Below are 12938 nucleotides of genomic sequence, written 5' to 3'. Positions count from 1 at the left end.
CTGCTGCTGTGGGACAAATGGGGTCTCTGACTTTAAGCCTTGCGCTACAACATGGGGCAGCTCCTGGTCCCCACACTGCTGGGATGCTGAGCCCCGTTGGCAGTCCCAGCTGTGGGAACCCCTGCATGTGCCACCAGAAAACAAGCCCTGGTCGTATGTAAGGCACAGATTATGATGATTCCACTATACTTGGCATTCAGAGGCTGGGGTTGGAGTGTTGTGCCCAATTTTGGGTGCCACAGTTGGGGGCGAAGGAGGCCGGGAGGGATAGCTCAGTGGTTTGAGCATTGGCCTACTAAAATCAGGTTTGAGAGCTCAGTCTCTGAGGAGGCCATTTAGGGGGAGAGAGGGAAATAGATGCTATGGATGGTGCTTGGCCCTACCAAGACAGCAGGGGACTAGACTAGGCAACCTCTTGAGGTCCCTTCCAGGTCTAGGAGATGTGCATCTCCCATTACACCACAAATTACGTCAAGAACAAATTGGGAAGAGTGCAGAAAAGAGGAAGAAAATGTTAAAAAGTCTAGAAAACAAAATGGCTATGTCTACACTAGCCCAAAACTTCAAAATGGTAATTTCAAAGTTTACTAATGAAGCACTGAAATACATATTCAGCACCTCATTAGAATGCCAGCAGCCACAGCACTTCAAAATTGACATGACTTGCAGCCATGCAGCTCATCCAAACAGGGCTCCTTTTCAAAAGGACCCCAGCAACTTCAAAATCCCCTTATTCCTAACAGCAGATAGGAATAAGGGGATTTCAAACTTGGTGGGTTCCTTTCAAAAAGCAGCCCCATCTGGACAAGCCACCTCAATTTCAAAGTGCTGCAGCTGCCAGCATTCTAATAAAGTGCTGAATATGTATTTCAGCACTTCATTAGTAAACTTCAAAATGGCCATTTCAAAGTTTTGAGCTAGTGTAGACACAGCCCATATGTGGCAAAGTTGAAAAAACTGGTTTTGAGAAAAGGCAGAAATGTGACCTGGTAACAGCCTTTGATGTTAAAGGCTTTTATAAAGAGGACAGGAATTAGCTCCATGATGACCACTGAAGATAGGACAAGGCAATCTTCCAATAAGATTTTTAGGTTGGGTAGCAGACAGTTCCCCCTAACTGTAAGGGTGGTTAAAGTCTGGAATAGAGTTTCCAAGGGAGGCCATGGAGACCCCATTACTGGAAGCTTTTGAAAACAAGTTGAATAAACACCTGTCCAGGATGCTTTAGGTTTGTTTGGTTTTGCCACAAGGTGTGGGTCTGAACTTGATGACTTCTCACAATCCCTTCCAACCCTTCATTGCTATGCTGATGTGAGAATCTCAGCTTTCATTTTTAACAAGTGTCTAGTCAGGATGAAAAGCTTACAAATAAAGGCTCAAAATCAAACGGATAAGTACAGCTCCATCCTTATTTTTAAATGTGTTATGTTTGATGGAGGTTTTCATTTATGATTTCTTATCCCTTGATGCAGGTAGTACTGTGCTATGTCTGGTGTTGAGAAGACTAAGGTATGGCTACACTGCATCTAGCTTGAGCTCTGTGAGCCAGAATTAATTAGTGTAGGCCAGCCAATGACATGTTATATTGCAGTGTTGGCACACCTTTCCTAGCTGCAGTGTGGACAGTTCCACAGAGGGTGCACAGATACAGCCAATGCGAAGAATCATGGCAAGTAGGAGCTCACTGGACTTCAGAGTAAGGAAGTGAAACTCTATAGGATATACTGATAAAATAATATAAATACTCGAGTTACCTAAAAATTATGAAAAAATCGAGTTCAACAAAGTAGGAAAAGTTTGGGGTGATTTCCATGTCTCTGGTGCATTTCAGTTCATATTGACTACTGCTGAACAATTATTGCAAACATAACTTGGCCTGAGCAACTAAGCTTTGCACGAGCTCCTAGCAGTCGCCCTGATTACTACTTCCTTACATCGGCCGTTGCTTTTATATGCAGAAAAGCAGTTGTGGTGGGAAAGGTGTGTCATGGACTTACAGTGGAGTGGGGGCTCAGAGAGAAAAATGTTGAAAACCTCAGTGCTATGGCACCTTTCTCTCCCTGTTCATTGGACGTAACTAAGGCTTTATGGATAACAGCATTATGGGGATTTTCTAGGTGTATGTCTCTGTGGGGATCCATCCCAAAATCCCTCCCCTGGGAAGTGTTATATTACTTAGGGGTGGAACAAGGGACACATATCTACAGTTGTGGCTGTAACACCTATCACAGTTTATTTTGGAGAATGGGTGTAAGTGAGCAGACTCAGGCTTCCTAAGTCTGGGGCTTGAAAGCCATACCTATATCTTCTAGCCAAAGACAGCTATGGAGGGTTGGTCCCCGTTCAGAATCTTAGTCCCCAACCATACTCAACAGTTTTTGATTGTTCAGTGAAAGACTGCAGCCTTTTATGTTTCCCATATTGGAACTGTGACCAGCACCATCATAGAGAATATGGATTTGAGACATAGTGAGCTCATATTATGTGACTGGATGAACTCTTTTAATAATAATCTTTTAATAATATTATTAATAAATTAATAATAATTTTATAATCTTTAAATAAAGAGTATTATTAAAAGAATAGTATTATTATTATTAGTACTGTAGTGCCTCGATTTACTTGAGGATTCTGTTCCCACACACACTTGCGTAACTGGAATTTTGCATAAGTCAGGGTGGCTTTTCCGCTGGTGGAACTCATGTTCTGCAGCCGGGGAAGCAGCAGGAACCTAGAACTCCTTTTGAAACGTAAGTCCTGGGACTGGGCGGGGGCAGTTGGGAAGGGTTAAGTCTGGCAGTGGGTTGGAGCTGTGGGAGGGGCGAGGGGGGTTAAATCTGGGGTAGGTTAGGGCTGTGGGGGGCAAGGAGTGGAGTTGAACCAGGGCTGTGCATGGGGGGAGTGGTTGAACTGGGGCAGGGATGGTGAGCTGGAGCCAAGCATGGGGTGTTCGAACCAGAGCCACGCATGGGGGTGATGAGGTGGGGCTGTGTGCTGGGGGGTTGAGCCACAGCCGCATGCAGAGTCGTGGGTGAGCTGGAGCCATGCTCTGGTGGTGAGCTGGCAGGGGGTTTGACCCACGGCTGCATGGGGGCAGGGGAGTTGAGTCAGGGGCGGGGGAGTTGAGCCAGGGCTGGGGTGGGAGGAGGGATTTTAAGTTGCTCTTAACTCACATTAATGCAAGTCAAAATTGTGCATTTTGAGGGTTTACTGTAATTTTATAGTTATTTAATAGTCTAGAATCTAATATAGTTTCTCTCCTATTTTTCTTTTGTCATTCATTAAGAAACCAGATGTAACTAAAGCAAAAGCTTTCCTGCACAATAGAAAATACACATGGAAAAATGTCAATAACAAATTTGTTCCATGATAAAACTGAAAATAATATAGATAATGCAATACATGACATCATGACATTTGTAAAGCTTGAGCCGATCTTTAATGGTAACCTCCCCCACCATATAATTAAACAAGCAGCACTCATGAATGCATTAAATTTTGAAGAAGTGACTCACTGAATTTATTTAATTTATTTAAATCATTTTAGTAGATTATACTAATTTAAGCCTTAAAAATTATATTTTAAAAAGAAAAAATGTGTTTAATTTAAATTTAAGCAAATCCAATTTAAATTAAAACATCTGTTCTTTAATTAATTTTTAATCATCAATTTTTATTTCCCCTGCTTTCTTAATTCCTGGGATGTATTCCCTTCCCTCATCCTCAGGCTCTATTCTCCACACCTTCAGTTTATTTCTGTCCTTCCCCTGAGGTGTACACTTAGAGGTTAGAATTGTCGCATAATATTTTCTTCCATCATTTTGCACAGAATAGGTGGGAAAGGCCTGTTTATCTTCACCATTTTGCATGCAAGATCTGAGCAGGGAAGTTCCCCTTGCTGGAAGCAAGCAGGTGCTATTTTGTTCTGCTATACTGCAGGGAGAAGAATGATTTAAAACTGAGCTTAACAAATACAGCTCCAGCTGAAATGATTTCTAGTACAAACTGGCCAGCACCATGGACACAATCATATCACATATTAGGAACATGTTCCCAGCACCTACTTTTAAACAGATCTCACTGTGAACAGAAACGAAGGGTCCTGTGGCACCTTATAGACTAACAGAAAAGTTTTGAGCATGAGCTTTTGTGAGCAAAGACTCACTTCATCAGATGCTGGTCATGGAAATCTGCAGGGCCAGGTATAAATAAGCCAGAGCAAGGCTGGGGATAACAAGGTTAGCTCAGTCAGGAAGGGTGAGACTTACTACCAGCAGTTGATCTGGAGGTGTGAACACCAAGGGAGGGGAAGCTGCTTTTCTGTGAACAGAACTTGTCACAATTTTCAGACAAACATATAAAGCATTCCACCAGGGGTCACTCTTGTTTCACTTTTGGGTCAAGGTAATATTTTTGAGGCAAGATACCTGTTTTTTTAATCTGCAAAAATAATAAAATAATTTTATCTTTTCGACTGTATTCCAAGATTGCGGTGACTGTGCCCAATATGTTGGAAACTAACAAAAACAGTCCTAAAGTCGCTCAAGAAACCTGAATTTATTGGGCAGAAAAACTGGCACATTGGTTTTGTTTTTGCTTTTGGTTTTGTTTTGTTTTTTTTTGGGGGGGGCGGTTTAAACGCTGTATGACAACGTAAATGGGGTGTTGCGAGGTGTATTAAAACAGATAGCTGATTCTTTAGGTAGAGTAGCCAAAAATTCTTGTTATCTAATCTAGGGAGAAGGCAATAGCAATCCTATATTAAGACACACTGGTTATGCAATAATTGCTTCACATAATTTAAATGATGCTTTTTAAAAACATACAGGACGAAACCAATGCTGTGTTTGGGAAGCAGTCACTCTACAAAAATATCTATGATTACACAAATCCTTCCTGTGATTAGTAGTTGCTGGATCCTCATTTTCTACAAAATTGACTGGAACCACTAACATAACAGTCCTTTTAAAAGAATTAGGAATATATATTTAGTGATAGAACACCCTGAACTTTCAGGAAAGGAACAGTATAAATATTGCCCTCTTAGATATTTACCCTGAAAGAGTAAATTGTCCATCTGTTCCCAGTAAAAGGAGTGTGCAAAGAAAAAAAAAGCCAGGTTTTGGTGTTTTTTGGTCCGCTGGTAACTCGAAAGGGATACATGTTGGACCTTTCTCATTGAGCACCCTCAGGACCTGACCAGTGTCACATGAGAGTACTTGGCCAGACCACAGGAAGTCAATGTCGTCTAACGCATTACCAATGCTTACTGGGCTCTCAGAAGACATTTAAGGGTAATTACATCTAAATAACGCATAGAACACTAACAGCCAGGACTGGTGGCTGTAAACAAACTTTATGGCACCACAGGAAACTTGGCCACACCCATGATATGTGGAAATCCAGATAACTAAAATCTTGCAGGAGGACAGATGTTGTCCGACAAGAGAGTGCTGGACTAGAGAGGTTCAACCTGTATAATTGTTTTAAGTTAAACTGCAGAGATCTTTCGGAGCCAGAGTGTGGACTAGATTACTTTTGATAATGACACACTTGGCAACCTTGTATGATGGATTATATCTCTAGAAAAGTGTCCAACGGTGAGACGTGTCCCAATAAAATAATCTATAGCAGTGTTTCTTAAACTTTTGAGACCCTGGAACACCAAACAATGGCTGTGTCTACACGTGCCCCAAACTTCGAAATGGCCATGCAAATAGCCATTTCGAAGTTTACTAATGAAGCGCTGAAATGCATATTCAGCGCTTCATTAGCATGCGGGCGGCAGAGACGTTTCGAAATTGACGCGCGTTGCAGCCGCGCGGCGCGTCCAGACGGGGCTCCTTTTCGAAAGGGCCCCGCCTACTTCGAAGTCCCCTTATTCCCATGAGCTCACGGGAATAAGGGGACTTCGAAGTAGGTGGCGTGCTTTCGAAAAGGAGCCCCGTCTGGACGTGCCGCGCGGCGGCAAGGCGCGTCAATTTCGAAGCGCTGCTGCCGCCCGCATGCTGATGAAGCACTGAATATGCATTTCAGCTCTTCATTAGTAAACTTCGAAATGGCCATTTGCATGGCCATTTCGAAGTTTGGGGCACGTGTAGACACAGCCAATAGTATTTTTATGCAGAACACCTATGAACATTTTCTTCAAAAAATTGTCAGACGGGAAAAACCAAACAGCAATGTATACAGCAAAACCAGAATGAAGTAATTTAAACAGGTATCATAGCAATGAAGAAATGACATTATTTCTGGTTTTAATAACAGCAAATATACACCATCATTGTGTCAGATGCTCACAGCACACCTGCAAGCTGTTCACAGAACACCAGTATTCTGCAGAACATAGTTTAAGAAACACTGATCTATAGCCTACCTTGAGGGAAATCATGCTAGATTTTGAACCAGGATGTTGAATGGTAGGTTTAGCTCTTCCACAGAGTGATGGTAATATTTCTGCTGTGCCATATATTCCTACTAGGAAAGATAACTCTAATCTTTAATATGACAACCAGAAGCCTAATCTCTTTAGCCAACATGCCTTTCAGAATAAATATGTGCCAGGAATCCTGATATTTCATTAACAGATTTGTAACCTATTGATTTAAGGTCCCGGATGCTGTCAATCTAAGCTTTGGTCCACAGGGAGGCTACCTGCCTACTTTCACTGCAAGTTAGTTCTTTAACTTCATTAGCAGAGCTCTCTGCTGTGTATCCAAAGGTGCTAATATATCATGCTGATAACTATATTGGAAAAAAAGAGTGTACAATCATACAATCATGGAAAATAGAGCATTGCGTAGGACCTTGAAAAGCAATCATGTAAGTAAAGACTGTATCATAATGCTTAGTCACAAGGGGGCTGAATTAGCAACCTTAGATCTTGCATTCCCTGACTTTTGAGTGATTTAAGAAGAATAGGAACATTTAGATCTACCACATAGACCTCTGCCACTTGAGCTAATGGAGTAACTGACAGCAGTCACACAATGGGGCTGACAGCCACTGCAGGCCCCAGGGAAGGTTTGTTGGGTGGAAGACTGAGCTGGTTCATGATCTTTGTTCAACTTACCATTATCCCAGGTTCTTTGCAGAGCTATTTCTTGTCTCACTCCCCACGCCTTTTACAGTCCCAGTTTCTCTTCCCAGGAAACTGCCAGTTCCAATCTTTCACTCATTCCTTGTCCCACTCTACACCTTTTCTCTGCACCCCAATCAAGCTGTTATCCCCCTGGTATTTAAGACCAACATTTTCCTTGTCCACACAGCCTGGGTGCCAGTAGGTAAGTCATTAAGGCTGCATCTACACTACAGCAATCTGTCAACAGAGGTTACTGTTGGAAGAGATCTTCCAGCAAAACTTCTGTTGACAGACTGTGGCCACACAAAAAAGCAGATTGAAAAAACAATCCACTCAGTCAACAGAGAGCAGCCAAACTGCCCAGCCATCTCTTGACAGAAGGGCCAGTCGGAAGCACAAATGGGGCTGCCTGGAGAACTGGAAGTCCTGACTGTCAACAAGGCCCCCCCACCCCCACCCCATAGCATCTATGCGGCTCTTTTGTTGACAGAAACTGTCAACAAAGGTGCTCTTCCTCATCCTGGAGAGGCAGAACGCTGTTGGTGGAAGCGCCAAGTTTTGTCAACTGACTGTCGACAAAACTCTTTTTGTGTGTAGACACTCCATGAGTTTTCTCAACAAAACCCTCTCGTGTAGAGGCAGCCTAAGAGCACAGTGAAGACAGGCTTCCTGCTCTCATTTCCAGTGCCTAGCTTCACCATGGTCCAGAGTACCCCATTGCTATAATTGCTAGGAAAGCCCTGGGCTCTAACGTGCTCATTATTGAGGCATGACATATCAGTCCTGTCTCACATTCAAGCTGTGAGGGTCTAGAAGTCCACATTAGATTTCAGTGAAATATGGGTTTAAATAAAATGAGAACATTAGCATGAAGACTAGCCCAACACATGTGACCAAGAAGAATGAGATCAGGAGAAAGAGTTGTATTAATCTTGTTGTGACCCTTTGAAATACCGGTGTTACCTTATTTAAGATTTGGGGTGAATTAATAGAAATAAAACATGATTAATTGGGCACCAGGGATAGTAAATAATTGGCTGTCTCAGAAGGTGTTTCGTCTGATCTTAGCTAAGATCAATAATTGGCAATGACATAATTTGTTTAGTAAAGGATATAAAAAAGTAAATTTATAATGGATGCATCTTAGATTTTTCAGAGGCCTGACACTTGCCCAAATTTGGGCAGATTGCTACAGGAACAGCCAAGGGCACATCCCTAGCACAAGGCATGACTGGCCCTGTTTCAAGTCTCTACTCCAGAGCATGAGGGAATTAGAGCATCTCAATGAAAGACTTAGAATTTGTTTAGTGTGAAACAAAAAATGTGTTTCCCTCTAACCTTGGTCTTAGAAACCTCGGTCTTAGAAACCTCCTATCATTTTGATTTGAAACTTAAAAAAAATGTCAAGACTGAGGAAAATTCCAGCCCAAATAGCTAAAGTTTGACAGTTATAAAAAGCAGAAAACAGTTACAATGGGAAATGTCAGGCAACTATATTAATAGAACTTGTCACCAACTGTGCCTATAATGTCCTCTCTTCTATTAGCATTTACTGAAGACCTGGGTATATCAATCAGGGTGTATCTAGTGGGCAAAATTCAGAGAGGTGTGAAGTTGTTCCTATCTCATCTAACAGCTGTTTAGTGGGCTGTATATGAGATTAGTTTGGGGGTCTCAGTTCTAGCTTACAGGTGGCAGATTCAACACTGAAGCCAAGAATATTATAGACTGGAGACAGAGAACTAGCTTTGTTACCCCTAGTGAATTGGGTATATGCTGGCAGGACTGTATGGCAAGTTTGTTGTACCATTACCCTATAGATCAGCAGCTCTAGTAAATCTGTTTAACTGGCAACTTTCACTGAAACTGAATCACACACAATTTTAAGGAAAATTTATGGTTTATGGCAATATGTAAATTAGCTAATTAGATCACTTGCATGAAACTTCACATGTGGAGATTCACAAAGCTTGAAAGCTATATCAGTAGGGGGAAGCAGAGGTTAGGGCACAGGTGAAGTGAAGTCATGCTCCCCAGAGGAATGGGTTAGAGACACATGCAGCAAAGCCAGCTATTGATATTTTGGTATACCTCTCTTCAGATCCTCTTTCCCCTCAGCTATGCTGGATCTCCAGAATTTGGAGACTACAGCACCTGTCCCCTACTGCCAGGTCCAGATGTCTCCTACCAAGAGAAATGCTCCAAGTTGGTAACTTTACTTAGTTTCATAGAGCTTTCAGATCACGTTTCTCCCCGTGAAGGCCTTCCTGTAGGATGGGAATATTAGGCTCTGAATTTTTTTTTATTCTCAGAAAAGATATTTTGGAGGATTTAACTAAAGATCATATATGAAGACGACTGCTTACTTGGATTGCAGTAGAATGCTAAGATCTCAACAGGGATAGAGGAGAAGAATATGGTCCCTGATCTGAGAAGTCTGCAGTCCATTTTAATGATAATTTAATTAAGATAATGTAAAGCATTTCAAGAACAAAAGTGACTGGCCTAACTGCTCTTCAGGTTTTCCACAACATTGGACTAAAAACTGTAAAATAATATTGTCTAGGTTTTTTATCCAACTTTTCCTGCAGATACACCAGCACAAGTTCCACTCCCTTTAATGGGATTGGCACCCACAGCAACTGATGAAAGAACTTGTATTTAAAGCTGTCTTAAAAGCACTTAAAATGTTTCAAAGTATATAAATTATACAAGACCATAAACACATTAATGTAAGTGTTACTGAGAGAATGTGCTTTCTTCCTAATTGTTGAATTAGGTGTGTAAAGCATTCATGTTTTTCATAAGCAGTTTTTCTTAGAACATATAAGAGAAGATGATCCTGGTCTGTGTGTTTTTTAGAACAAAGGTGGCTTTCTGGATTTATATCTCAGTTGAGCTAATGTGACAGGTCAGGCAGGAGGGTTTGAGGCTTATGGGTCAAACCATTAGTTAAATTATATTGAGGTCTGTTTGAATAATATGAACGACTTTGAATGTGATATACATTTTTTAAAAGCCTGAATAAACATAATTTCAATCCTTCATGAAGCTTTTAGCCAGAACCACAAAAACTGGCTAGTTGAAGATGGCAGGTTTCTTAAACTAATTTAACCAATTTTTGCCAATCCAGATAGTATTGATTTAGGGCATCTTTTAAAGATGTGTTGCTGTTAACTCACTAGTTACGTACGAGTGTTTCTGACCTTGGAGTCACTCACATAAAATAAATGGGAAACATGACAAAGTGCTATTATGCTTGTCACTGCTATGTTATCATTGTACAAGAGCTCCAGATAAGAAAGGACTTGGTACTTTTACTTATTCTCCATTTTGTTCTGAGCTCTTCATTTTTCTTTTTATAGAAGGAGAAAAAAAATTAAAAACACATTTTGAAGGGAGGGACATACAGTATCTTGATGCACTCTTCCTTAAAAGTAACCAAGATTCATGGACCCAATCCAAAATTCATAAGTCAATGGAAGGACTCCTACTGATTTCAGTGAAATTTGGATCAGAGTTTACATACAAAAAACACAATATGTTCTGTTTAAGGTTGCCAGTTTTGATTGGTTGAATTCCTGAAAGTTTCATCAGATGACATGATCTGTAATTAAAGATTAATCTTTCATTCCTGGAGGCTCCAGGACAATCCTGAAGGGCTAGCAATCTTAGTTACCGTTAAAGTTATACTGTATATGTATGTAAGTGTAACAAGAACACCAGCTTTGTATTTGAACTAAATGCCTGATTACACAATATGGACTCAGGCCTACACTCCTGAAGCAAAAGGAGGATCACCTCTAACATAAGGGATGGGTTAACATTTCTCCAGTTAGAAACTTGAGCCATGATTTTCTAGGCTATAACACATTTTTCTAACATGTTGAAGGTTAGGCTGTTTGCAACAACCAACATCAGTATGCATAATTTTAAGAAACAGAATACTGTTTTTTAAGTGAATAAATGTTGAACTTTGTTTAGTTGATTGAATTTTTTTAATAAAATAAATTTGTAGAAAAAATTCATCTGCATAAGTATAACATACTAACTCAAAGTGGGGGGAGGTTTATTTGCTCACACACTATATCAAATTTAAACTCTGATCCTACAAACATTTACACGTTGTGTGTGTAACTTTACACATCCTGGTAGTACAACTAAGCTCAGTGGAGCTTCAGGGCTGTGTAAAAATACTCATGGCCTTATTCTGTTATTTAGAATTTGTTAAAAATAGATATACCGAGAACTTTCCTTATGTAAGAAATATTTCTGTATGAAAGAGATGTTTTCTGCCTAAGCTGTTTATAGGAGTCAACAACTATGTTTCAGCCCAGCTGCAGATGTATCCTAGTCTAGGAAACAGTTTTTGAACCCTGTTGTAATACTTTTAGGCCCTGTCTTTACAAACCAGATTGAGCCATGTTAGAACATATTTAAATCATGATAGTTTAAGCCCACCTTTTAATTTATTTTATGTATTTATTTTGCAATAGACATCTCTGCTTTGTCCTTTCCTGATACTTAAAATAATTCCCAGACGAATAAGAAAAAAAATGTGGGGTTCTGCTTAACAGAAGACTATTTACTTACCTCCTGTAATTTAAGTACTTTAAAAAAAGATCAAAACATCTCAGAACAAAACTGCATGTACAGCAAGAAAGTATACATAATATTTATTTGGAATCAGACCAAAAATAACCTACTAGTGACAAATTTAAGGTTTGATAAAACAATAAGGCATAAGGTCAAAAAGCCCTCGAGTCCTGGCCATTTGACCCATAACCAAAGCTGTGTAACAAATGGAGTTATTAATTGTCATCATCATCAGTTCATGGGTAACTCCACAACACAATTTTAAAAACTGAGGTTTGATCCAAAAGCAAAACTTTCTGAAACTTTCAGCAAATTGAGCGGTGAAAAAAAATGAACTTCATGGTTTTGGATTGAATGCAACATTTTTATTTCAAACTTTCACAAATTTTAATTTTTTAAATAAAATTCAAGATGGTTTTGAAATGAAAAGTTGTTCTGATTTTATTAAGTCAAAATGTATTTTGAAAAAGAAACAATGTTACTTTTGTTTCCTTTTTTAGGTTCTTTTTAATTGAAAGTATTCGGTGAATTCAGCATGAATTCATTACGGCTACATCTACACTACAACGATCTGTGAACAGACTAAAAAAGCTGCCATGTAACACATTAAAGACTAGCAAAATAATTTATGAGGTGATGAACTCTTGTTGGGCAGACCCACTTCTTCAGATCTGGCGATAATTTTGTGCTGGAAATAGTTACTGCTGGAAGAGATCTTCTGGCAAAACCTCTGTTGATAGACCATGTCCACACACAGAAGTGAATCGAAAGAATCGAAAGAGCAATCTGCTCTCTTGACAGAGAGCAGCCAGACTGGCCAGCTGCTCTCTCAATGGAAAGGCCAACCGGAAGCTCAGCAAACAGGGTTGCCTGGGGAACCAGAAGCCCTGTCTCTTGACAAAAGGGCCCCCAGAGCATCTACACAGCTTTTTTGTTGACAGGAAGCTGTCAAAAAAAAGCATTATTCCAGAATGCGGAGAGGCACAACACTGCTGGTGGATGTGCCAGGTTTTGTCAACTGTCTGTCGACAAAGCACATTTTGTGTGTAGACACTCCATGGGTTTTTCTCACAAAACCCCAGTTTCAGGGGAAAAGCCCTGTTGTGTAGACAGAGCCTAAATGTTTTAGTTGATCCAAATCTTCATTCTGTCACAAAAAGTTTCAATTCAAAGATTTTGCACAGCTCCACTTGTAAAACATATATAGATATTTTAAGCTTTGAACTATTAGCAAATATAAAATCACAGCAATTTTTTCCCT

This window comes from Carettochelys insculpta, chromosome 4 (assembly GCF_033958435.1).
Source record: "Carettochelys insculpta isolate YL-2023 chromosome 4, ASM3395843v1, whole genome shotgun sequence".
Lineage (NCBI taxonomy): Eukaryota > Metazoa > Chordata > Testudines > Carettochelyidae > Carettochelys > Carettochelys insculpta.
The sequence above is the reverse complement of the archived record's forward strand: the minus strand, read 5'-3'. Positions refer to the sequence as shown.